Here is a 24510-nt window from a genome sequence, read left to right as displayed (position 1 = left end):
TTTTATTTATTTTACCTTTATTTAACTAGGCAAGTCAGTTAAGAACAAATTCTTATTTTCAATGACGGCCTAGGAACAGTGGGTTAACTGCCTGTTCAGGGGCAGAACAACAGATTTGTACCTTGTCAGCTCAGGGTTTGAACTTGCAACCTTCACCGGAAGGTTGCGAGTTCAAACCCCCGAGCTGACAAGGTACAAATCTAGTCCAACGCTCTAACCACTAGGCTACCCTGCCGCCCCAATTGACTCAAATTATGTCAATTATCCTATCAGAAGCTTCTAAAGCCATGACATTATTTTCTGTAATTTTCCAAGCTGTTTAAAGGCACAGTCAACTTAGTGTACGTAAACTTCTGATCCACTGGAATTGTGATCTGTCTGTAAAGAATTGTTGGAAAAATTACTTGTGTCATGCACAACGTAGATGTCCTAACCAACTTGCCAAAACTATAGTTTGTTAACAAGACATTTGTGGAGGTGTTGAAAAACAAGTTTTAATGACTCCAACCTCAGTGTATGTAAACTTCTGACAACTGTATGTGGTTAGTGTCTGAGAATTCATAGCTGCAGTCTTATGAATGGAAGAGGCCCAGACACAGACAGGCATCACATACAGATATAGGATCTTAATCTGATCACTCTTTTGTTGCAGTGAATTTTCCTGCACTGTGGGAATTCAGTAAAAACCCACGCTAACACACTGTTATGTTAAGAGTATTGCACTTTTACTGTAGCCTACTTTGGGGCAGCTAATAGTCTAACCACCGATCATGCAACATTATTGACTAAACGTTCAAATCCGGTTGCCACAGCATTATTTTGATGTGACAATAAAGGTCAAATTAAGATCCAATATCTGTACACATGTACACCCAGTTGTCTGCACACACAAAATCAAATATATATTCTCCCTGCATCTCTACTCTCGTTACGCCTCTCTGACCCTGTCATTGTCTGAACCAACACACACACACACCACAAAAAAGTATACCAGACACACAATAGCATTCTCATTTTGGTGGGAGGATAATTTGTTCAGCATCTGTGAAATTAGACAAGGTTTTACAATGTAGTGCTTTCGTTATTGATCACTGTCATACACAGTGTTTGTGTGTGTGTGTGATGAAGCTCCTTTGTATGTGGTTCTTTTGTGGGCTGTGAAATACATGCTCCAGCTGTTTAACTTGTATTCAGGCAGTAGCCCTTTACACAGTCATGAAAGTATTTGTGTATGTACAGTGCACATGTAGCTGTTACAGACTGAATTCAAAATGTATTTAATATTAGTTTTTCTCTCTCCCATCTACCCACAATACCCGATGACACAGTGAAAACATGTTTTTAGAATGTTTGCTAATATATTGAAAATGTTAATGCAATATTTCTATATTGGATGTAGCCACACCCCTGTCAATACATGTTAGAATCACCTTATGCAGTGCTTACAGCTGTGAGTCTCTAAGAGCGTTGCACACCTGGATTGTACAATCAAGCTCTGTCAAATTGATTGTTGATAATGGCTAGACAGCCATTTTCAAGTCTTGCCATAGATTTTCAAAACGATTTAAGTCAACTATAACTAGGCCACTCAGGAACATTCAATGTTGTCTTGGTAAACGACAACTGTTTTAGGTTATTGTCCTTCTGAAAGGTGAATTTGTTTCCCAGTATCAAGCTTTTCCTCTTGGATGTGCCTGTACTTAGCTCTATTCTGTTTTTTATTTTCATCCTAAAAAACTCCCTAGTCCTTGCCGATGACAAGCATATCCACAACTTCATACAGCCGCCACCATGTTTGAAAATATTGTGACGGCCCCTCCCTGTTCTGTCTACTGGGTTTTGCTGTGCTTACATCCTGCAGGAGATTGGTGGGTGGAGTAGGAGAGGTGGGCGGAGCTGGGAGGGTCGTCAGTGCTGATGGGGCACACCTGTGAAAGCTCAGCTGTCTTAAAGCCACTGTTTCCCCATTCAGCAAGAGATTCCTCTCTCCATGCATACCTTTGGTTGTTTTGTTGTGGCTTTGGAAGTTGACATGTAATTTACTCACCTTCATGCCTCATCTGATTATTGTTGTGAGTGTTTACTTTATTTATGGAATAAATGAATTTTGTTATTCCTTTACTCAGTGTGTGGTTTCCAATTGCTTGTTACAATCTTGAGCAAGGTTATAACAATATGAAGAGTGGTACTCAGTCGTGTTGAATTTGCCCCAAACCTAGCGCTTTGTATTCAGGACAAAGACCATTTCTTTGCTGCATTTTTTGCAATTTTACTTCTTTTTGCAAAGAGGATGCATGTTTTGGAATTGTGGTACTCTGTACAGGCTTCTTTCTTTTCACTCTGTAGTTACTCCACAATATTAACCTGACAATGTTGTTGATCTATCCTCCATCCATCCTGTCACAGCCATTAAACTCTTACTGTTTTAAAGTCCCCATTGACCTCTTGGTGAAATCCCAGAGTGGTTTCCTTCCTCTCAGGAAGTTAGGAAGGATGCCTGTATCTTTGTAGTGACGGTGTATAGATACACCATCCAAAGTGTAATGAATAACTTCCTAATGTTCAATGTTTTAGTTTTACCCATCTACCAATAGGTGCCCTTTGCGAGGCATTGGAAAACCTCCCTAGTCTTTTTGGTTGATATCTTTGTCTGATATGGAGTGTGTACTACCCCCCCCCCCCCCCCCCCCCCCCTCCACCGGTGAATTGGTACATTGCTGCACGGACTTGCTTCCATTCAGCCACTAGCATTAGTGAGATTGGTACTAATGTTGTGCGATTAGGCCTGGCTCGCAGTCGGCATTCCAATTCATCCCAAAGTTGTTCGATGGGGTTGAGGTCATGGCTCTGTGCAGGCCAGTCAAGTTATTCCCTACCGATCTCGACAAACCATTTATGTATGGACCTCACTTTTTGCACGGGGGCATTGTCATGCTGAAACAGGAAAGGCCCTTCCCCAAACTGTTGCCACAAAGTTGGAGCACAGAATTATCTCGAATGTCATTGTATGCTGTAGCTTTAAGATTGCCCTTCACTGTGACTAAGGGGCCTAGCCTGAACCATGAAAAACAGCCCACTCCAGCCAACGCTTGGTGTTGCAAATGGTGATCTTAAGCTTGTCTGCGGCTGCTCGGCCATGGAAACCCATTTCACGAGGCTCTCCACGAACATTTCCTGTGACAACTTTGCCTCCAGAGGCAGTTTGGAACTCTGTAGTGAGTGTCGCAACCGACTCTTTTTATGAGCTACGCGCTTCAGCACTCGGTGGTCCCGAGTCTTGTCTGGCCTACAACTTCGTGGCAGAGCTGTTGTTGCTCCTAGACGTTTCCACTTCACAATAACAGCATTTACAGTTTACCAGGGCAGCTCTGGCAGGGCAGAATGTCTTAGAGCTGACTTGTTGGAAAGGTGGCATCCTATGACAGTGCCATGTTGAAAGTCACTGAGCTCTTCGGTAAGGGCCATGCTACAGCCAATGTTTATCTATGGAGATTGAATGGCTCTGCGCATGGTTTTATACACTTGTCAGCAACGGGTGTGACTGAAATAACCAAATCCACAAATTTGAGGGGTGTCCACATACTGCTAGACAGAGTGTACTTACTGACTCGAGACATTTCAGCTTTTTGTTAATTTGTAAATGTTTAAAAAAAAAACACAATTCCACTGACAGTGTGGGGCCAGTGACACAAAATCCAAATGTAAAAATCTGGCTGTAACACAACAAAATGTGTCTAAAGTCAAGGGATGTGAATACTTTCTGAAGGCACTGTATCTGTTTATTGTATGCACATGTGTTTGGAGCTAAAACATAGTCATTCTAATATAAGTACACTACATGAAATGTATGTTTAGAGCTGGATTGGATTTCTCTGCAGTGGGTGACTTCTTCTAACACTGCTGTATGCACAAGGAACTGAGCTGTTCGTAGTTGTGACGGGGGTGAAGATGTATATGGAGACAGGGAAGCTGCACACTGTTATTAAATGAAGCCCAATTACATACTTGATCCTCAGTGTGTCTTTAAGCAGTCCCGTGTCCCCCACTCCATGCCCCATCTATCTCTCCATTATAATGAGGTCTATTAGCAGATGTAAACATTTACCTCTAAGTGACGTCTGAGATTTATAGCACACACTTCACTATGCTCTTTAAAACAATATTTCAACTGCTACGCTGTGTGTGTACTAAGATCAGATCATTAGGGCCTCCTGTAGTGTGAGATCGTCAGAGAACAGAGAGAAAAAACAACCATTTAGAGCGTGGGAGAATCAAACATCACACACGGTGCTACTCACTGCTTGGAGGTTTACACGCACAACACAGACAGTGTAGCCGTTGAAATATTGTTTTAAAGAGCACAGTGAAGTGTGTTTATATGTCATTGTCACCTAGAGGTAAATATTTACATCTGCTAATAGACCTCATTATGATGGGGGGGGGGGGGGGGGGGGGCGTGTGACTTAAATACATACTGAGGGTCAGGTATCTAATTGAGCTTAATTTAATAAGTGTGCAGTTTCCCTGTCTCCATATACATTTACAACCCCCTGTCACAAACACCGTGCAGCCCTCTCGCCTGTCTCTCTCTAACTGCCACACACATAATTCAGTGCTATTGTTAGTGATGGAGAGAGTGTAACAGTATAACTTAGACCGTCCCCTCGCGCGAACCAGGGACACTCTGCACACATCAACAACAGTCACCCACGAAGCATCGTTACCCATCGCTCCACAAAAGCCGCGGCCCTTGCAGAGCAAGGGGAACCACTACTTCAAGGTCTCAGAGCAAGTGACGTCACCGATTGAAAAGCTATTTAGCGAGCACCACCGCTGACTAGCTAGCCGTTTCACATCCGTTACAAGAGCCACTGTCAGTCTTTACATCTCTCCTCTTCCTCCGTTGTGTTCCCTTTCAGTCTCCATCAGTTTTTCAGAAACTTGAGATTGATTAGTGTTTTCTATGAATTCTATAATATTGTACTGCAATAATTACCATTGTAACCACTCACCCAGATGGTGTACATCTGAATTGAGTGTGTGAGAAAGAGCTCCAAAATAAGATGAATAACAAATCAAATAGTGTGCTTCTGGGTCTCTCTACAGACCAGTGGTTGAGACTTATGTCGGAGTCTCTCTGCAGTCTCTCTGCATGTCGTGTGTGTGTGTGTGTGTGTGTGTGTGTGTGTGTGTGTGTGTGTGTGTGTGTGTGTGTGTGTGTGTGTGTGTGTGTGTGTGTGTGTGTGTGTGTGTGTGTGTGTGAGTAGCAGTTGGAATGGAAGGGGAAAGGGAGATACCTAGTCAGTTGTACAACTGAATGCATTCAACCAAAGTGTCTTCTGCATTTAACCCAACCCCTCTGAATCAGAGAGGTGCAGGAGGCTGCCTTAATCGACGCCCACATCAGCGCCAGGGGAGCAGTTGTTGGAGTTAACTACCTTGCTCAAGGGAAGAACGGAGAAAACAAATCTGCCTTTTTCCACCTTTGGCCAGTAACAACCTTTTTTGGTTACTGGGCCAACGCTCTTAACAGCTAGGCTACCTGCCGCCCCATGAGGAGCAGGGGAGAGTAGGGAACAGGAGAGGTTATTTGTATAGATTTTGATGGGCTACTGGTTGTTGGGGTGTGTGTGAGAGAGAGTTGGTTGATGTTTGATCATGATGCAGAAAGAATTTAAACAGGGTATTTCTCTGAAAATCCCATTGCTCACTCACACGTATGCAAACACGCAGACATGCACACACATCTAACCAGTGTGTGAGTTACGGGGAGGCTCAGACCCATGAATGAGACATGAGCTGAGCTCCCCTAAATCCAACAAGTCAAACTTTGGGGGGCATCTTTAATTGAACCGTTCTCCTATTTGTTTAAAATGCGATTTTGTGCTGATACAGTGGTAAGTATGAAAATAAAAGCTTATTCCAAATTAAACAAACACCCCCACCTCTCATGTTTTAAACCAGTGAATTGGTTCAGGTTCTTTCAATCGTGTTCATCATACTGTTCTTCTGGTAGCAGGATATTTAGGCAGGTCACCCAGGATACAAATCAATATTCAACATCCATCCCATGTCTGAGGACGTTGGGAGATGACGTGGAAACTGGCCCCTATGGGCAACAGTGATGGATGAGGAATGGCAGATGGGCATAAGCATCTGCCTCTGGTTCCAGAGGTTGAGAGTTTGAATCCAATAATACATTTAAAATAAAAATGTCAAAACACTATCCATAACACTATAAAACACTATCCATAACACTATAAAACACTATCCATAACACTATAAAACACTATCCATAACACTATAAAACACTATCCATAACACTATAAAACACTATCCATAACACTATAAAACACTATCCATAACACTATAAAACACTATCCATAACACTATAAAACACTATCCATAACACTATAAAACACTATCCATAACACTATAAAACACTATCCATAACACTATAAAACACTATCCATAACACTATAAAACACTATCCATAACACTATAAAACACTATCCATAACACTATAAAACACTATCCATAACACTATAAAACACTATCCATAACACTATAAAACACTATCCATAACACTATAAAACACTATCCATAACACTATAAAACACTATCCATAACACTATAAAACACTATCCATAACACTATAAAACACTATCCATAACACTATAAAACACTATCCATAACACTATAAAACACTATCCATAACACTATAAAACTTTAGCCATTAACCTAATCAAATATATTTATAAATCCCTTTTTACATCAGCCGATGTCACAGTGCTGTACAGAAACCCAGCCTAAAACTCCAAACAGCAAGCAATACAGGTGTAGAAGCATGGTGGCTAGGAAAAACTCCCTAGAAAGGCAGGAACCTAGAAAGAAACCTAGAGCGGAACCAGGCTATCAGGGGTGGCCGGTCCTCTTCTGGCTGTGCAGGGTGGAGATTATAACAATACATGGCCAAGATGTTTAAACGTTCATAGATGACCAGCAGGGTCAAATGATAATCACAGTGGTTGTAGAGGGTGCAACAGGTCAGCACCGCAGCAGTAAATGTCAATTGGCTTTTCATGCCGATCATTCAGAGTTAGAGACAGCAGGTGCGGTGGAGAGAGAGAGTCTCAAACAGCAGGTCCAGGACAAGGTAGAATGTCCGTTGAACAGGTGAGGGTTCCATAGCCGCAGGCAGAACAGTGTGTGTGTGAGTGAGAGATTTCATTCACACTGGATAAGACAGGAGAAATAGTCCAGATATAACAGACTGACCCTAGCCCCCCCGACACGTAAACTATTGCAGCATAAATACTGGAGGCTGAGACAGGAGGGGTCGGGAGACACGGTGGCACTGTCTGACTATACCATTACCTTAACCATTCAGAGTTAATGCCTAACCTTAAGCATTCAGCGTTCATGCCTACATTTAACTTGGGAACAATACAGAGAAGTAACCAAACACTTTGAAATGTTACATGAGAAACATGGATGAACTCTAATTCTGACGTGAGACTGTGAGAGCTGGTTGGGATATTATGTTGGCAGCAGGATCGCAGTTTTTTTCATTCCCCCTACAAAGACCTGCTAAACTTTGGAAATAAATATATTATTTTTTGCAGTACAACTGCCTTTCACAGTTAAAAAAACAAATGAATAATTTGACGTAGTTTTATTTTTAATATTCTATCTATACCATCTTCAGAAAGTTTACACCAGTACTGGTATGTTGAATTTGGTTGTATAGGCTATTTGTAAAGAAATACACACAATAAAATACAGATATATGTAATTGGAACTACTCTATAGTCTACAAAACTTAAATTGATCTATTGTGCTGGACAATGGGTTTAATACAGAGCGCTTGTAACTCCTTACTCCTTTCACTGCAAGGCAGTAAGTACACTGCAAAAGGGGTGGCAGGGTAGCAGGGTAGCCTAGTGGTTAGAGCATTGGACTAGTAACCCCAAGGTACAAATCTGTCGTTCTGGCCCTGAACAGGCAGTTAATCCACTGTTCCTAGGCTGTCATTGAAAATAAGAATTTGTTCTTAACTGACTTGCCTAGTTAAATAAAGGTAAAAAAAAAAAATGAAGTACATATTAGCTTATAGAGAACAAACTGTGGTGATGTAGAAGTGAGGCTGGGATTATTTAGTTGGCTCTGTAGAATCTATAGTGCTTTCAGAAAGTATTCAGAACCCTTGACTTTTCTCACATTTTGTTATATTACAGCCTTATTCTAAAAAGCAACAGACCCTTTGCTCAAAATTGAGCTCAGGTGCATCTTGTTTCCATTCATCATCCTTGAGATGTTTCTACAACTTGATTGGAGTCCACCTGTGGTAAATTCAATTGATTGGACATGATATGGAAAGGCACACCTGCTTATATAAGGTCCCACAGTTGACAGTGCATGTCAGAGCACAAACCAATCCATGAGGTTGAAGGAATTGTCCATAGAGCTCCGAGACAGGATTGTGTATTGGCACAGATCTGGGGAAGGGTACCAAAACATTTCTTCAGCATTGAAGGTCCCCAAGAACACAGTGGCCTCCATCATTCTTAAATGGAAGAAGTTTGGAACCACCAAGAGTCTTCCTAGAGTCCGGCCAAACTGAGCAAGCCGTGGAGAAGGGCCTTGGTCAGGGAGGTGACCAAGAAAATCCACCTTTCCAGAAACAAGTCTCTCACCGTTGCCGCTTGCTATAGACCACCCTCTGCCCCCAGCTGTGACCTGGACACCATATGTGAATTGATTGCACCCCATCTATCTTCAGAGCTCGTGCTGCTAGGTGACATAAACTGGGACATGCTTAACACCCCGGCCATCCTACAATCTAAGCTTGATGCCCTCAATCTCACAAAAATGATCAATGAATCTACCAGGTACAACCCCAAATCTATGAAGGCACCCTCATAGATATCATCATAACCAACCTGCCCTCCACAAACACATCTGCTGTATTCAAGCAAGATCTCAGCGATCACTGCCTCATTGCCTGCATCCGTAATGGATTTGCGGTCAAACGACCACCCCTCATCACTGTCAAACGCTCCCTAAAAATCTTCAGCAAGCAGGCCTTTCTAATCGACCTGGCCGGGGTATCCTGGAATGATATTGACCTCACCCCGTCAGTAAAGGATGCCTGGTTATTCATTAAAATAAATAAGCATGCTCCATTCAAAAAATGTAGAACCAGGAGCAGATATAGCCCTTGGTTCACTCCAGACCTGACTGCCCTTGACCAGCACAAAAACATCCCGTGGCGTACTGCATTAGCATCGAATAGCCCCCGTGATATGCAACTTTTCAGGGAAGTTAGGAACCAATATACACAGGCAGTTAGGAAAGCTAAGGCTAGCTTTTTCAAACAGAAATTTTCATCCTGTAACACAAACTCAAAAAAGATCTGAGACACTGTAAAGTCCATGGAGAATAAGACCACCTCCTCCCAGCTGCCCACTGCACTGAGGCTAGGAAACACTGTCACCACCGATAAAACCACTATAATTGAGAATTTCAATAAGCATTTTTCTACGGCTGGCCATGCTTTCCACCTGGTTACCCCCACCCTTGTTAACTGCCCAGCACTCCCTGCAGTAACTCGCCCAAGCCTCACCATTTCTCCTTCACCCAAATCCAGATAGCTGATGTTCTGAAAGAGCTGAAAAATCTGGACCCGTACAAATCAGCCGGGCTAGACAATCTGGACCCTCTCTTTCTAAAATTATCTGCCGAAATTGTTACTATTACTAGCCTGTTCAACCTCTCTTTCATATCGTCTCAGATTCCCAAAGATTGGAAAGCTGCCGCGATCATCCCCCTCTTCAAAGGGGGAAACACTCTAGACCCAAACTGCTACAGACCTATATCTATTCTACCCTGCCTTTCTAAGGTCTTTAAAAGCCAAGTTAACAAACAGATCACCAACCGTTTCGAATCCCACCTTACCTTCTCCGCTAGGCAATCTGGTTTCGGGGCTGGTCATGGGTGCATCTTAGCCACGCTCAAGGTCCTAAATGATATCATAACCGCTATCAATAAGAGACATTACTGTGCAGCCGTATTCATCGGCCTGGATAAGGCTTTCGACTCTGTTAATCACCACATTCTTATCGGCAGACTTACCAGCCTTGGTTTGTATCCGGCGCCGACAGAGATGGCCGCCTCGCTTCGCGTTCCTAGGAAACTATGCAGTTTTTTGTTTTTTTACGTGTTATTTCTTACACTAGTACCCCAGGTCATCTTAGGTTTCATCACATACAGCCGAGAAGAACTACTGAATATAAGATCAGCGTCAACTCACCATCAGTACGACCAAGAATATGTTTTTCGCGATGCGGATCCTGTGTTCTGCCTTACAACCAGTGCCACGGGATGGTTCCCATGCAGCGACCCAAAAAAACGACTCAGAAAAAGAGGGAAACGAAGCGGTCTTCTGGTCAGACTCCGGAGACGGGCACATCGTGCACCACTCCCTAGCATTCTTCTTGCCAATGTCCAGTCTCTTGACAACAAGGTTGATGAAATCCGAGCAAGGGTAGCATTCCAGAGGGACATCAGAGACTAACGTTCTCTGCTTCACGGAAACATGGCTAACTGGAGAGACGCAATCCGAAGCGGTGCAGCCAGCGGGTTTCTCCACGCATCGCGCCGACAGAAACGAACATCTTTCTGGTAAGAAGAGGGGCGGGGGCGTATGCCTTATGGCCAACGTGACATGGTGTGATGAAAGAAACATACAGGAACTCAAATCCTTCTGTTCACCTGATTTAGAATTCCTCACAATCAAATGTAGACCGCATTATCTACCAAGAGAATTCTCTTCGATTATAATCACAGCCGTATATATCCCCCCCCAAGCAGACACATCGATGGCTCTGAACGAACTTTATTTAACTCTCTGCAAACTGGAAACGATTTATCCGGAGGCTGCATTCATTGTAGCTGGGGATTGTAACAAGGCTAATCTGAAAACAAGACTCCCTAAATTTTATCAGCATATCGATTGCGCAACCAGGGGTGGAAAGACCCTGGATCATTGTTACTCTAACTTCCGCGACGCATGTAAGGCCCTGCCCCGCCCCCCTTTCGGAAAAGCTGACCACGACTCCATTTTGTTGATCCCTGCCTACAGACAGAAACTAAAACAAGAAGCTCCCACGCTGAGGTCTGTCCAACGCTGGTCCGACCAAGCTGACTCCACACTCCAAGACTGCTTCCATCACGCGGACTGGGAGATGTTTCGTATTGCGTCAGCCAACAACATTGACGAATACGCTGATTCGGTGTGCGAGTTCATTAGAACGTGCGTTGAAGATGTCGTTCCCATAGCAACCATTAAAACATTCCCCAACCAGAAACCGTGGATTGATGGCAGCATTCGTGTGGAACTGAAGGCGCGAACCACTGCTTTTAATCAGGGCAAGGTGTCTGGTAACATGACTGAATACAAACAGTGCAGCTATTCCCTCCGCAAGGCTATCAAACAAGCTAAGCGCCAGTACAGAGACAAAGTAGAATCTCAATTCAACGGCTCAGACACAAGAGGCATGTGGCAGGGTCTACAGTCAATCACGGACTACAGGAAGAAACCCAGCCCAGTCACGGACCAGGATGTCTTGCTCCCAGGCAGACTAAACAACTTTTTTGCCCGCTTTGAGGACAATACAGTGCCACTGACACGGCCTGCAACGAAAACATGCGGTCTCTCCTTCACTGCAGCCGAAGTGAGTAAGACATTTAAACGTGTTAACCCTCGCAAGGCTGCAGGCCCAGACGGCATCCCCAGCCGCGCCCTCAGAGCATGCGCAGACCAGCTGGCCGGTGTGTTTACGGACATATTCAACCAATCCCTATACCAGTCTGCTGTTCCCACATGCTTCAAGAGGGCCACCATTGTTCCTGTTCCCAAGAAAGCTAAGGTAACTGAGCTAAACGACTACCGCCCCGTAGCACTCACATCCGTCATCATGAAGTGCTTTGAGAGACTAGTCAAGGACCATATCACCTCCACCCTACCTGACACCCTTGACCCACTCCAATTTGCTTACCGCCCAAATAGGTCCACAGACGATGCAATCTCAACCACACTGCACACTGCCCTAACCCATCTGGACAAGAGGAATACCTATGTGAGAATGCTGTTCATTGACTACAGCTCGGCATTCAACACCATAGTACCCTCCAAGCTCGTCATCAAGCTCGAGACCCTGGGTCTCGACCCCGCCCTGTTCAACTGGGTACTGGACTTCCTGACGGGCCGCCCCCAGGTGGTGAGGGTAGGCAACAACATCTCCTCCCCGCTGATCCTCAACACTGGGGCCCCACAAGGGTGCGTTCTGAGCCCTCTCCTGTACTCCCTGTTCACCCACGACTGCGTGGCCACGCACGCCTCCAACTCAATCATCAAGTTTGCGGACGACACATCAGTGGTAGGCTTGATTACCAACAACGACGAGACGGCCTACAGGGAGGAGGTGAGGGCCCTCGGAGTGTGGTGTCAGGAAAATAACCTCACACTCAACGTCAACAAAACTAAGGAGATGATTGTGGACTTCAGGAAACAGCAGAGGGAACACCCCCCCATCCACATCGATGGAACAGTAGTGGAGAGGGTAGCAAGTTTTAAGTTCCTCGGCATACACATCACAGACAAACTGAATTGGTCCACTCACACAGACAGCATCGTGAGGAAGGCGCAGCAGCGCCTCTTCAACCTCAGGAGGCTGAAGAAATTCGGCTTGTCACCAAAAGCACTCACAAACTTCTACAGATGCACAATCGAGAGCATCCTGGCGGGCTGTATCACCGCCTGGTATGGCAACTGCACCGCCCTCAACCGTAAGGCTCTCCAGAGGGTAGTGAGGTCTGCACAACGCATCACCGGGGGCAAACTACCTGCCCTCCAGGACACCTACACCACCCGATGCTACAGGAAGGCCATAAAGATCATCAAGGACATCAACCACCCGAGCCACTGCCTGTTCACCCCGCTGTCATCCAGAAGGCGAGGTCAGTACAGGTGCATCAAAGCTGGGACCGAGAGACTGAAAAACAGCTTCTATCTCAAGGCCATCAGACTGTTAAACAGCCACCACTAACATTGAGTGGCTACTGCCAACACACTGTCAATGACACTGACTCTACTCCAGCCACTTTAATCATGGGAATTGATGGGAAATGATGTAAATATATCACTAGCCACTTTAAACAATGCTACCTTATATAATGTTACTTACCCTACATTATTCATCTCATATGCATACGTAGATACTGTACTCTACATCATCGATTGCATCCTTATGTAATACATGTATCACTAGCCACTTTAACTATGCCACTTGGTTTACATACTCATCTCATATGTATATACTGTACTCGATATCATCTACTGTATCTTGCTTATGCTGCTCTGTACCATCACTCATTCATATATCCTTATGTACATATTCTTTATCCCCTTACACTGTGTAGTTTTTTTTTGAATTGTTAGTTAGATTACTTGTTCGTTATTACTGCATTGTCGGAACTAGAAGCACAAGCATTTCGCTACGCTCGCATTAACATCTGCTAATCATGTGTATGTGACAAATAAATTTGATTTGATTTGATTTGATTTAAAATGATTGCCTTGCCTGGTTCGCCTGGTTCACCAACTACTTCTCAGATAGAGTTCAGTGTGTCAAATCGGAGGGCCTGTTGTCTCTATGGGGGTGCCACAGAGTTCAATTCTTGAGCCGACTCTCTTCTCTGTATACATCAATGTCGTCGCTTGTGTTGCTGGTGATTCTCTGATCCACCTCTACGCAGACGACACCATTCTGTATACTTCTGGTCCTTTTTTGGACACCGTGTTAACTAACCTCCAGACAAGCTTCAATGCCATACAACTCACCTTCCGTTGCCTCTAACTGCTCTTAAATGCAAGTAAAACTAAATGCATGCTCTTCAACCGATCGCTGCCCACACCTGCCTGCCCGTCCAGCATCACTACTCTGAATATGTACTTAGAATATGTGGACAACTACAAATGCCTAGGTGTCTGGTTAGACTGTAAACTCTCCTTCCAGACTCACATCAAGCATCTCCAATCCAAAATTAAGTCTAGAATCTGCTTCCTATTTCGCAACCAAGCATCCTTCACTCATGCTGCCAAACATACCCTCGTAAAACTGACCATCCTACTGTCGTGTCTTTGGCCCTGCCAGATTAAGTGATATGACATGCTATTCTATAAAATAATTTCTACGTAATTAATATTACCTGATTGAGCTAATCATGTAAATGTAATTAACTAGAGAGTCGGGGCACCACGAAATAATATTTATAGAGCTGTTATCTTCCGAATAAACTCTTAAAGACCTAGTAATATTTTACATCAATAGCAGTCAATATTAATCGTCACCTTAATTCAGTCTCATCTGAAAGTTGTAAACATTTACATGATTTGCTTTCATCACATTCCCAGTGGGTCAGAAGTTAACATACACTAAATTTGTATTTGGTAGCATTGCCTTTAAATTGTTTAACCTGTGTCAAATGTTTCAGGTAGCCTTCCACAAGCTTCCCACAATAAGTTGGGTGAATTTTGGCCCATTCCTCCTGACAGAGCTGGTGTAACTGAGTCAGGTTTGTAGACCTCCTTTCTCACACATGCTTTCTCAGTTCTGCCCACACATTTTCTATAAGATTGTGGTCAGGGATTTGTGATGGCTACTCCAATACCTTGACTTTGCTGTCCTTAAGCTATTTTTCCACAACTTTGGAAGTATGCTTGGGGTCATTGTCCATTTGGAAGACCCATTTGCGACCGAGCTTTAACTTCCTGACTGATGTCTTGAGATGTTGCTTCAATATATCCACATAATTTTCCTGCCTCATGATGCCTTCTATTTTGTGAAGTGCACCGTTCCCTCCTGCAGCAAAGCACCCCCACAACAAGATGCTGCCACCCCCGTTTCATCAGACCAGAGGACATTTCTCCAGAAAGTACGATATTTGTCCCCATGTGGAGTTGCAAACTGTAGTCTGGCTTTTTTATGGCGATTTTGGAGCAGTGGCTTCTTCCTTGCTGAGTGGCCTTTCAGGTTATGTCATTATATGACTCGTTTTACTGTGGATATAGATACTTTTGTACCTGTTTCCTCCAGCATTTTCACAAGGTCTATTGGAATTCCCCCTGGAATTGTGATACAGTGAATTATAAGTGAAATAATCTGTCTGTAAACAATTGTTTGAAAAATTACGTGTGTCATTGTCAGATGTGTGCGTACTGGTAGCGAAGTCAGGTGCAGGAGAGCAGAGATTTGTGAACAGGCGCACACTTTATTTAGACAAAAGCGCAAAACAGTCACAAGAATTATGTTTAATAATAAACATCTTTGTGAAAAATAACACGGAAAAAACAAGCCTGTCTGGCGCGTCAACAATACACACGTAACACAAACAATGTTACACAAAGACATGATGGGGAACAGAGGAATAAATACATGTAGATTGAATGGGGAATGAAAACCAGGTGTGCAGGGAACAAGACAAAACAAATGGATACATGAAAAATGGAGCGGCGATGGCTAGAAAGCCGGTGACAAGGAGAGGAGCCGACTTCGGCGGAAGTCGTGACAGTCATGCACAAAGTAGATGTCCTAACCAACTTGCCAAAACTATAGTTTGTTAACAAGACAGTTGTGGAGTGGTTGAAAAACAAGAAAAGGTTTTAATGACTCCAACCTAAGTGTATGTAAACTTCAGACTTCAACTGTAGCCTTGTTATTGTTATTGTTATTCTGTACTTTTTATTATTTTAGCCTACTGGTAAATATGTTATTCTTCTTGAACTGCACTGTTGGTTAAGGGCTTGTAAGTAAGCATTTCACTGTAAAGTCTACACCTGTTGTATTCGGCGCATGTGGCAAGTAAAGTTTGATTTGATTTTGCCTTGATGACAGCTTGGCACACTCTTGGCATTCTCTCAACCAGCTTCATGGGGTAGCCACCTGGAATGTATTTCACTTAATAGGTGTGCCTTGTTAAAAGTTCATTTGTGGAATTTCTTTCCTTAATGCGTTTTAGGCAATCAGTTGTGTTGTGACAGGGTAGGGGTGGTATAACCCTATTTGGTAAAACACCATGTCCATATTATTGCAAGAACAGCTCAAATAAGCAAAGAGAAACGACAGTCCATCATTACTTTAAGACATGAAGGTCAGTCAATCTGGAAAAATAAGACATTTGAAAGTTTCTTCGTACAGTTGCAAAACCTTTCAAACGCTACCATGAAACTGGCTCTTATGAGGACCGCCACAGGAAAGGAAGACCCAGAGTTACCTCTGCCGCAGAGGATAAGTTCATTAGAGTTAACTGCACGTCAGATTGTAGCCCAAATAAATGCTTCACCGAGTTCAAGTAACAGACACTTCTCAACATCAACTGTTCAGAAGAGACTGCGTGAATCAGTTCTTCATGGTCGAATCGTTGAAACGAAACCACTACTAAAGGACACCAATTAAAAACCTAGAGACTTGCTTAGGCCAAGAAACACGAGCAATGGACATTAGACCGGTGGAAATATGTCCTTTGGTCTGATGAGTCCAAATTTGAGATTTTTGGTTCAACCGCTGTGTTTTTGTGAGAGGCTGAGTAGGTGAACGAATGATCTCTGCATGTGTGGTTCCACCGTGAAGCATGGAGGAGGAGGTGTGTTGGTGCTTTGCTGGTGACACTGTCTGTGATTTATTTAGAATTCAAGGCACACTAACCAGCATGGCTACCACATTATGCTGCAGCGATACACCATTCTACCTGGTTTTGGCTTAGTGGGACTATCATTTGTTTTTCAACAGGACAATGACCCAACACACCTCCAGGCTGTGTAAGGGCTATTTGACCAAGAATTAGAGTGAAGGAGTGCTGCATCAGATGACCTGGCCTCCACAATCACCTGACCCTTTTGTTTATTTTACCTTTATTTAACTAGGCAAGTCAGTTAAGAACAAATTCTTATTTTCAATAAATGCCTAGGAACAGTGGGTTAACTGCCTTGTTCAGTGGCAGAATGACAGATTTTTACCTTGTCAGCTCGGGGATTCAATCTTGCAACCTTTCGGTTACTAGTCCAACGCTCTAAACAGTAGGCTACCTGCTGCCCCACTAGGCTACCTGCCGCCTCCTCAACCCAATTGAGAGGGTCTGAGAAGTTGGACTGCAGAGGGAAGGAAAAGAAGCCAAAAGTGCTCAGCATATGTGGGCAGTCCTTCTAAACTGTTGGAAATGTATTCCAGGTGAAGCTGGTTACCGAGACCTCTTGGTATACATGCCTATTGAATATTTATCTGTTTAATGGTGATTCGGTCATTATAGAGCAACTCTTGAACCCCATTGAGTGTTTGGCAGTCTGCTATAGTGTAAGATAAGTGAGCGTGTTAACAGAGTAGAGGAGATAGACTAATGAGGAATTGATAGCTGAGCAATGTTTAGTAAAATAACCCTGAGTTGCACCTCTGCCACACTGGAGCTGAAAAACTCTAAAGCATATCATTTAAAGATATTTCATTATCAGAGTTTCAGACCCTGAATAACAGCAACAGAATACCGTCTCTGTCTCTCTGTCTCTCTCTCTCTCTCTCTCTCTCTCTCATTATAATTAGTGTAGAGAAGAGTGAAATTATTTAAATGAACTCCTGTTTACTGATGAATGCAGGCGGCTACTTTGTGTGTGTGTTTGCAGGTTATTATATTTCCAGGCAGTGTAGGTGTGTGTGAATTCTATTCTTCTTGTCAGACGTGTCCAATCCTGAGGCTTATCAGATCACAATGTAAAAACCAAATTAATTACATACCGTGACCACTGCCAACACACTGGGAGAGGAGGGGAAGAGGGAGGGAGGTGGAGGGGGAAGAAGAAATGGAATATCAGCGATGTTAGCGATGAGTGGTAATTGAAAAGGTTTCCGTGTGTGTGTGTGTGTGTGTGTGTGTGTGTACGCATAGTGAGAGCATTAGGGATGAGCCTGTCAGCAAACAGAGGTTTGGGGGTTAAAGGGTAAATGCCGCAGCCTACCTATGTTGATGAAGGCTAACACAGTGTCTCACACACATACACACACAGTGTCGGGTGAATGTGTGCAGCCAGGTTTATTGCTGTGACCATATTGATTATTGTAAAAGTGTTTGTAGGGATTTTAACCTAATGAATCCCAAACTTTCTCAAAGTTTCACCATCATTGTAAAGCCCTAGTTATTTTTTTGCTTTGACAAAGTCATTTTGAAATAATTATGATTTATTTCATGGGATTAGTGTTTTTATTTTTTATTTGCCATTTCAGATGTGATCTTAGTGTTGTGAATACAGTGTTATATTCCTTCCTCTCTGCAGGCTCACAGCTTTTGTCACGCCCTGGCCATAGAGAGGCTTTTTATTCTCTATTTTGGTTAGGCCAGGGTGTTTTTTTGTTGTTGTTGTTGTTGTTGTTCTTCTTCTGTCTGTCTGTCTGTCTGTCTGTCTGTCTGTCTGTCTGTCTGTCTGTCTGTCTGTCTGTCTGTCTGTCTGTCTGTCTGTCTGTCTGTCTGTCTGTCTGTCTGTCTGTCTGTCTGTCTGTCTGTCTGTCTGTCTGTCTGTCTGTCTGTCTGTCTGTCTGTCTGTCTGTCTGTCTGTCTGTCTGTCTGTCTGTCTGTCTGTCTGTCTGTCTGTCTGTCTGTCGTCTGTCTGTCTGTCTGTCTGTCTGTCTGTCTGTCTGTCTGTCTGTCTGTCTGTCTGAAGGTATTATGAATACTTACCACCCTGCACCTTGGTCTTCTCCCGACAACAGACGTTACAGCTTTAGCCTGTTGTAGGGTAAATTATGTTCCTGTCCCATGTATTCTCCTGTCTGTCTGCAAATACTATGTCTGAGCTAATAGCTATATTACCTAGGGGAAACTAAGCCTGTCTTTGTCAAGGCATTAGACGTGTAGAGGTGTGTGTGTGTGTTAGACACCACTCTCAATGTGTGTGCATTACGCATAGAGAATGAATACATTAAAGTGCTTGGATTAGGCTTAATCTACCCCTCCACTCCTCCTTTTCTCCTCCTTCTCTTCTTCTGAGGTGAATTAGGGGGGATGACTTGTCAGAGAAGAGGAGAGAGGGATGCTGCTATTAGGAGGAATGTGGTAGTGGTGAGAGAAGAGCAGGGGGGAGAGGGAAGCTTAATGCTGAATACGTGCTGCTTAGCTACCCTCTGTGCTGCTGTAGTCTATAGCTGCGTCTAGCTTGACCGGCTAGCGCTGTAGAGCTCTAGTAGTACACTAGTGTGGCGTCACTCTGCCAATCCTTTGCTCTCCCTGCATTAGCATTAGCCATCACTGCAGGTGGAGCCTCTGCACCAGGCAGCATCAGCCCTTCTAGTGTCATGCAGAGTAGAGCTGATGTTAGTCAGTAGTGTCTCATACAATTGTAGTACAGTGAGCTGTTGTGGTCTTGTGCCTGTCTGTCTGCCTTCCTGTCTGTCTGCCTGCCTGTCTGTCTGCTGAGGATTTCCATCTCCTTCCGGGATACCCTCTTTACCGGGGACCCAGGAGGAGAGAGGAAGAGAGGGAAGAGCGTGCCTTGTTCGACCTTCGAAGCGGTTTCAGAGCGAGGAAGAAGGAGAGGAACAGGCGAGAAAAGCAGAATCCATCAGGTGTGTACGCCGCAGAGGAGGGAGAGAGGAGAAAGGAAGGAGAGAAGGAGAGAGAATGGATGAGTGGGGTCTGGGGTGAGTGTGTGTACATGGGGAGGGGGAGTTGTAATTCAGGTATGGTGTGATGTCCTCTCTTTTGAAATCTTTTAGCTGGCAAAATGTTATTTCTGTGATGTTGGTTTGCTATTTTTATGACAAGCATGCATGGACATTGATATATTTTACAGGTGGATAGGTGGAGAGAAGGGACAAAGTTGAAATGGAGAGTTCTTACAGAGAAAGATATTTAGAGATGGATAGAAAGGGGTACAGATTGATAGAGAGAGCTAGGGATGGATGGATACGGCTACAAAGAACAAGGTGTGTGTTCTGGGCCGCTGTGACTGCTGTGTGTAGCAGGGTATCAATCACCATGGCTGGGCGCTGCCTCAAGGCTGCTCCATACCACTGTTCTTTCTATCTTGTGTGTGTGTGTGTGTGTGTACCAATTTTATATGGTAGATGTATTGTGGTGTGTCAATGCATGGATAATTCATTTCTGAAGGGATTTATAAAGTATTGTGATGTATTGCATTATGTTTTGTGTATAAGCTGTACATGTCTGCTCTATAAGTGATCTGATAAACTCAGACTGCCTGTCTTCCCCTCTGTCTGTCTCTCTATCTCACACGCACACACACACGCACACCAGGCTAAGGCCTCACACACCATCACACATGCAGGCAAGTACTCGGAGCAGTACTAGCAGGGATGATGACTAGAATGTGAAATGGGGAAAGCAATTAAATCCACTGAGAAGGAAAAAGACACAAGTCATTCCATCTGCACAGAGCCAGCCCAGAGGGTGTGTGTGACTGACTCTCTTTCTCAATCCCTTTTCTCTCCCTCCCCCTTCTCTGTCTCCCAGACACACACTAAGACATCCACCCACAGTTGTAGTCAGTGTACCACAGGTATGAATGCTAAATCAGCCTCATGCTGGTTCTCAGCCTACCAACAGCCACGGTCTGTCTGAGTCTGAGGGTTACAACATGGCCATGGCAGCAGTCTATCTACTGCAATAGTGGTGGTCTCTGTCTCTATTTGCAAAACTGTGTGTGTGTCACCATTTTTGGGGGGTGAACACAATTACTTTGGAGGTGACTATTTGAATACACATCACACATTTCTTTGGTACTTTGGAGGTGACTATAACTATTTGAATACAGATCTCAGGAAGTGACTACTTTTCATTCAACTATTGGATGTCGTCAACTAAAGGCCGGGCTGTATCAAGAACTGCATGTTGCAGATATAAATACATTGGAATAGAGCAAACACATTTTCCGATACTATTCCAACCTATCTGACAGAAGAGCATATTTGATGTACACAATACATTTACAGTACCAGTCAAAAGTTTGGACACCTACTCATTCAAGGGTTTCTTTATTTCTACCTTTTTCTGCATTGTAGAATAATAGTGAAGACATCAAAACTATGAAATAACACATGGAATCATGTAGTAACCAAAAAGTGTTAAACAAATCAAAATGTATTTTCTATTCTTCAAAGTAGCCACCCTTTGCCTTGATGACAGCTTTGCACACTCTTGGCATTCTCTCAACCAGCTTCATGAGGAATGTTTTTCCAACAGTCTTGAAGGAGTTCCCATATATGCTGAGCACTTGTTGGCTGCCTTTCCTTTACTCTGCGGTCCAACTCATCCCAAACCATCTCAATTGGGTTGAGGTCAGGTTATTGTGGACGCCAGGTCATCTGATGCAGCACTCCATCACACTCCTTCTTGGTCAAATAGCCCTTACACACCCTGGAGGTGTGTTCAGTCGGCTCCTCTCCTTGTTCGGGTGGCGTTCGGCGATCGGCGTCACTGGCTTTCTAGCCATCGCCGCTCCATTTTTCATATATCCATTTGTCTTGTCTTGTTTTCATACACACCTGGTTTTCATTTCCCCAATCAATCTACTTGTATTTAACCCTCTGATTCCCATCATGTTTTGTGTGTAATTGTTTTCATGTCTAGTGATGTTCTTTAAGCGCTTTACTCTATTTGTTCTGTTTTTGGAGCGTGTTTGTTTTGTTGTTCTCCCGGTTTGGAACTATAATAAAGTGCGCTTTATTTAATCATACTCTGCTCTACTGCACCTACTTCGCCTTCATACACATCTTGACATTTGGGTCATTGTCCTGTTGAAAATATAATTCTAGTCCCACTAAGCACAAACCAGGTGGGATGGCGTATTGCTACAGAATGCTGTGGTAGCCATGCTGGTTAAGCGTGCCTGGAATTCTAAATAAATCACAGACAGTGTCATCAGCAGGGTACACCCACACCGTAACACCTCCTCCTCCATGCTTCACGGTGGGGAACACACATGCACAGATCATCCGTTCACCTACTCTGCGTCTCACAAAGACACTTCGGTTGGAACCAAAAATCTCAAATTTGGACTCATCAGACCAAAGGACAGATTTCCACCGGTCTAATGTCCATTGCTCGTGTTTCTTGGCCCAAGCAAGTCTTTTCTTCTTGTTGGTCCCCTTTTAGTAGTGGTTTCTTTGTAGCAATTTGTAGCAAGGCCTGATTCACACAGTCTCCTTAGAACAGTTGATGTTGAGATGTGTCTGGCACTTGAACTCTGTGAAGCATTTATTTGGGCTACAATCTGAGGTGCAGTTAACTCTAATGAACTTATCCTCTGCAGCAGAGGTAACTCTGGGTCTTCTTTTCCTGTGGCGGTCCTCATGAGAGCCAGTTTCATCATTCTGCTTGATAGTTTTTGCAAATGCACTTGAAGAAACTTTCAAAGTTCATAATTTTCCAGATTGACTGACCTTCATAAAATCAAGTAATGATGGACTGTCATTTCTCTTTGCTTATTTGAGCTGTTCTTGCCATAATATGGACATGGTGTTTTACCAAATAGGGTTATACCACCCCTACCTTGTCACAACACAACTGATTGGTTCAAATGCATTAAGAAGGAAAGAAATTCCACAAATTAACTTTAAGAAGGCCCACCTGTTTAATTTAGATGCATTCCAGGTGACTACAGTACCTCATGAAGCTGGTTGAGAGAATGCCAAGAGTGTGCAAAGCTGTCAAGGCAAAGAGTGGCTACTTTGAAAATATAAAATATATTTTGATTGGACACTTTTTTTGGTTACTACATGATTCCATATGTATTATTTCATAGTTTGATGTCTTCACTATTATTCTACAATGTAGAAAATAGTAAAAATAAAGAAAAACCCTGGAATTAGGTGTGTCCAAACTGTTGACTGGTACTGTACATCTATATTTACATTTTGTAAATATCCATTCTCCTGAACAGTCTCCAGGTGTAGATAATTAAGTCAAACCAAGCAACTAATGAAATTTTGTACAGGTACGTATAAATAAGTTGTGAGACTCAACTACTGTTTGATTCGTGTCTTTCAACATGCAACTGAAAAGGTCAAATAAAGGCTATTTATGTTCAGAACAACTCAGGGTATGATACCTAGCAGTGGCGACTTGTCATTCAGGGCAGGTGGGCTCTGTATTTTTAACTTAAGTATTTTAGGTTATTTTGCCCTTTTTAATACGTGTCACAAATCAGTTTGCAAACAATGTAAAAAATGAATCAAGTTAATAAAGCCACATACAAACATGGTCTCTATTTTTTGTTTTCTTGAGTAAGGCAGCTCCAAAATGCAGGTGTTTCAGCCTAGCTCAGTGCTTTCTATGGTGGTGGGGCAGCCATCGGATAATACAGAGTGTAGGGGTTGGTAATGTTCTCTAGTTGTGTTGTGATTGGCATAGTGTTCTGTCACTCATGGGGACACTACTGTACATCACCGCAAAATCTATGGTTAGAGCTCGAAAATGTAGGCCCCTTGGGTGCTGCCATAGAGTTACATTAGACGTAACCATCCAAGAAGGCTCAAGGTCATTGGCCACAGATAAAATAACGTAAAATCACGTTATAACTATCGTAGCTTTGATTGGACTAGTCATGTCAACATCATACTTTCAAAATCTTAGCTAGCAAACTAGCAGTTATCATGAATCAAGTTGACAATCTACTGGCAAATAATTTTCAATCTTTGTCATATGAAGAAATATTATAGATAAAACGTATCGGTGCTCATCGGTCATTTGGCATAAACATTACACAAGTTGGAAATTGCAAATTCATCATTGAGGGGTTTGGAAGGAATCAGTGGCTAACTGCAATCATTGAAAAGCAATCGTTGAAAAGCCATCACTATTCAGTGGAGTGCGTGTGTGGTTCAAGTCAAGGTGAGTCCAAAAATGTATTGTATGCTGCTGCATAAACGATGTTATATGCCAGGGAGATATGTATACTGTAGCTAAGAAAGTAATACTAAGTGTATATTTTGTAGTAAGCTGTTAGTAGCCCATGTGCCTCACCCTAATAATTTGGTCCCTTTCCACTGCATAATTTAGCCTACTGTTCTGACTTGGTGGTGCACATGTGGTCTATAGCCTGTTTTAGAATATTGTAAGAGCTTTCATTGTCTGCTTGTATACCCCCTTTGTTTATCCTACGGTTCTGACTTGGTATACAGGGAGAATACTATAAGAACGGACCATGTTCCAAATTCTGTCGCTGTACAGTACACTTCAGAAGTGCTGAACAAATTGACTACATCTGTTCTAGCTCGCTCATTAATGTCTTAATCGAAATTACGGATTGCCTCTTATACGCTTGTCGTCCCCTTATGACATAGTTTGTACATCTCAATTGTCAGTAGAAACCACATTTGTTTAAGCAAGTCAGCCATACCAGCTACAATTCCGGTCGAAAGTGTTAGAACACCTACTCATTCAAGGGTT

Source organism: Oncorhynchus kisutch, linkage group LG13 (assembly GCF_002021735.2).
Source record: "Oncorhynchus kisutch isolate 150728-3 linkage group LG13, Okis_V2, whole genome shotgun sequence".
Taxonomy (NCBI): Eukaryota; Metazoa; Chordata; class Actinopteri; order Salmoniformes; family Salmonidae; genus Oncorhynchus; species Oncorhynchus kisutch.
This window is presented reverse-complemented; position numbering follows the sequence as displayed.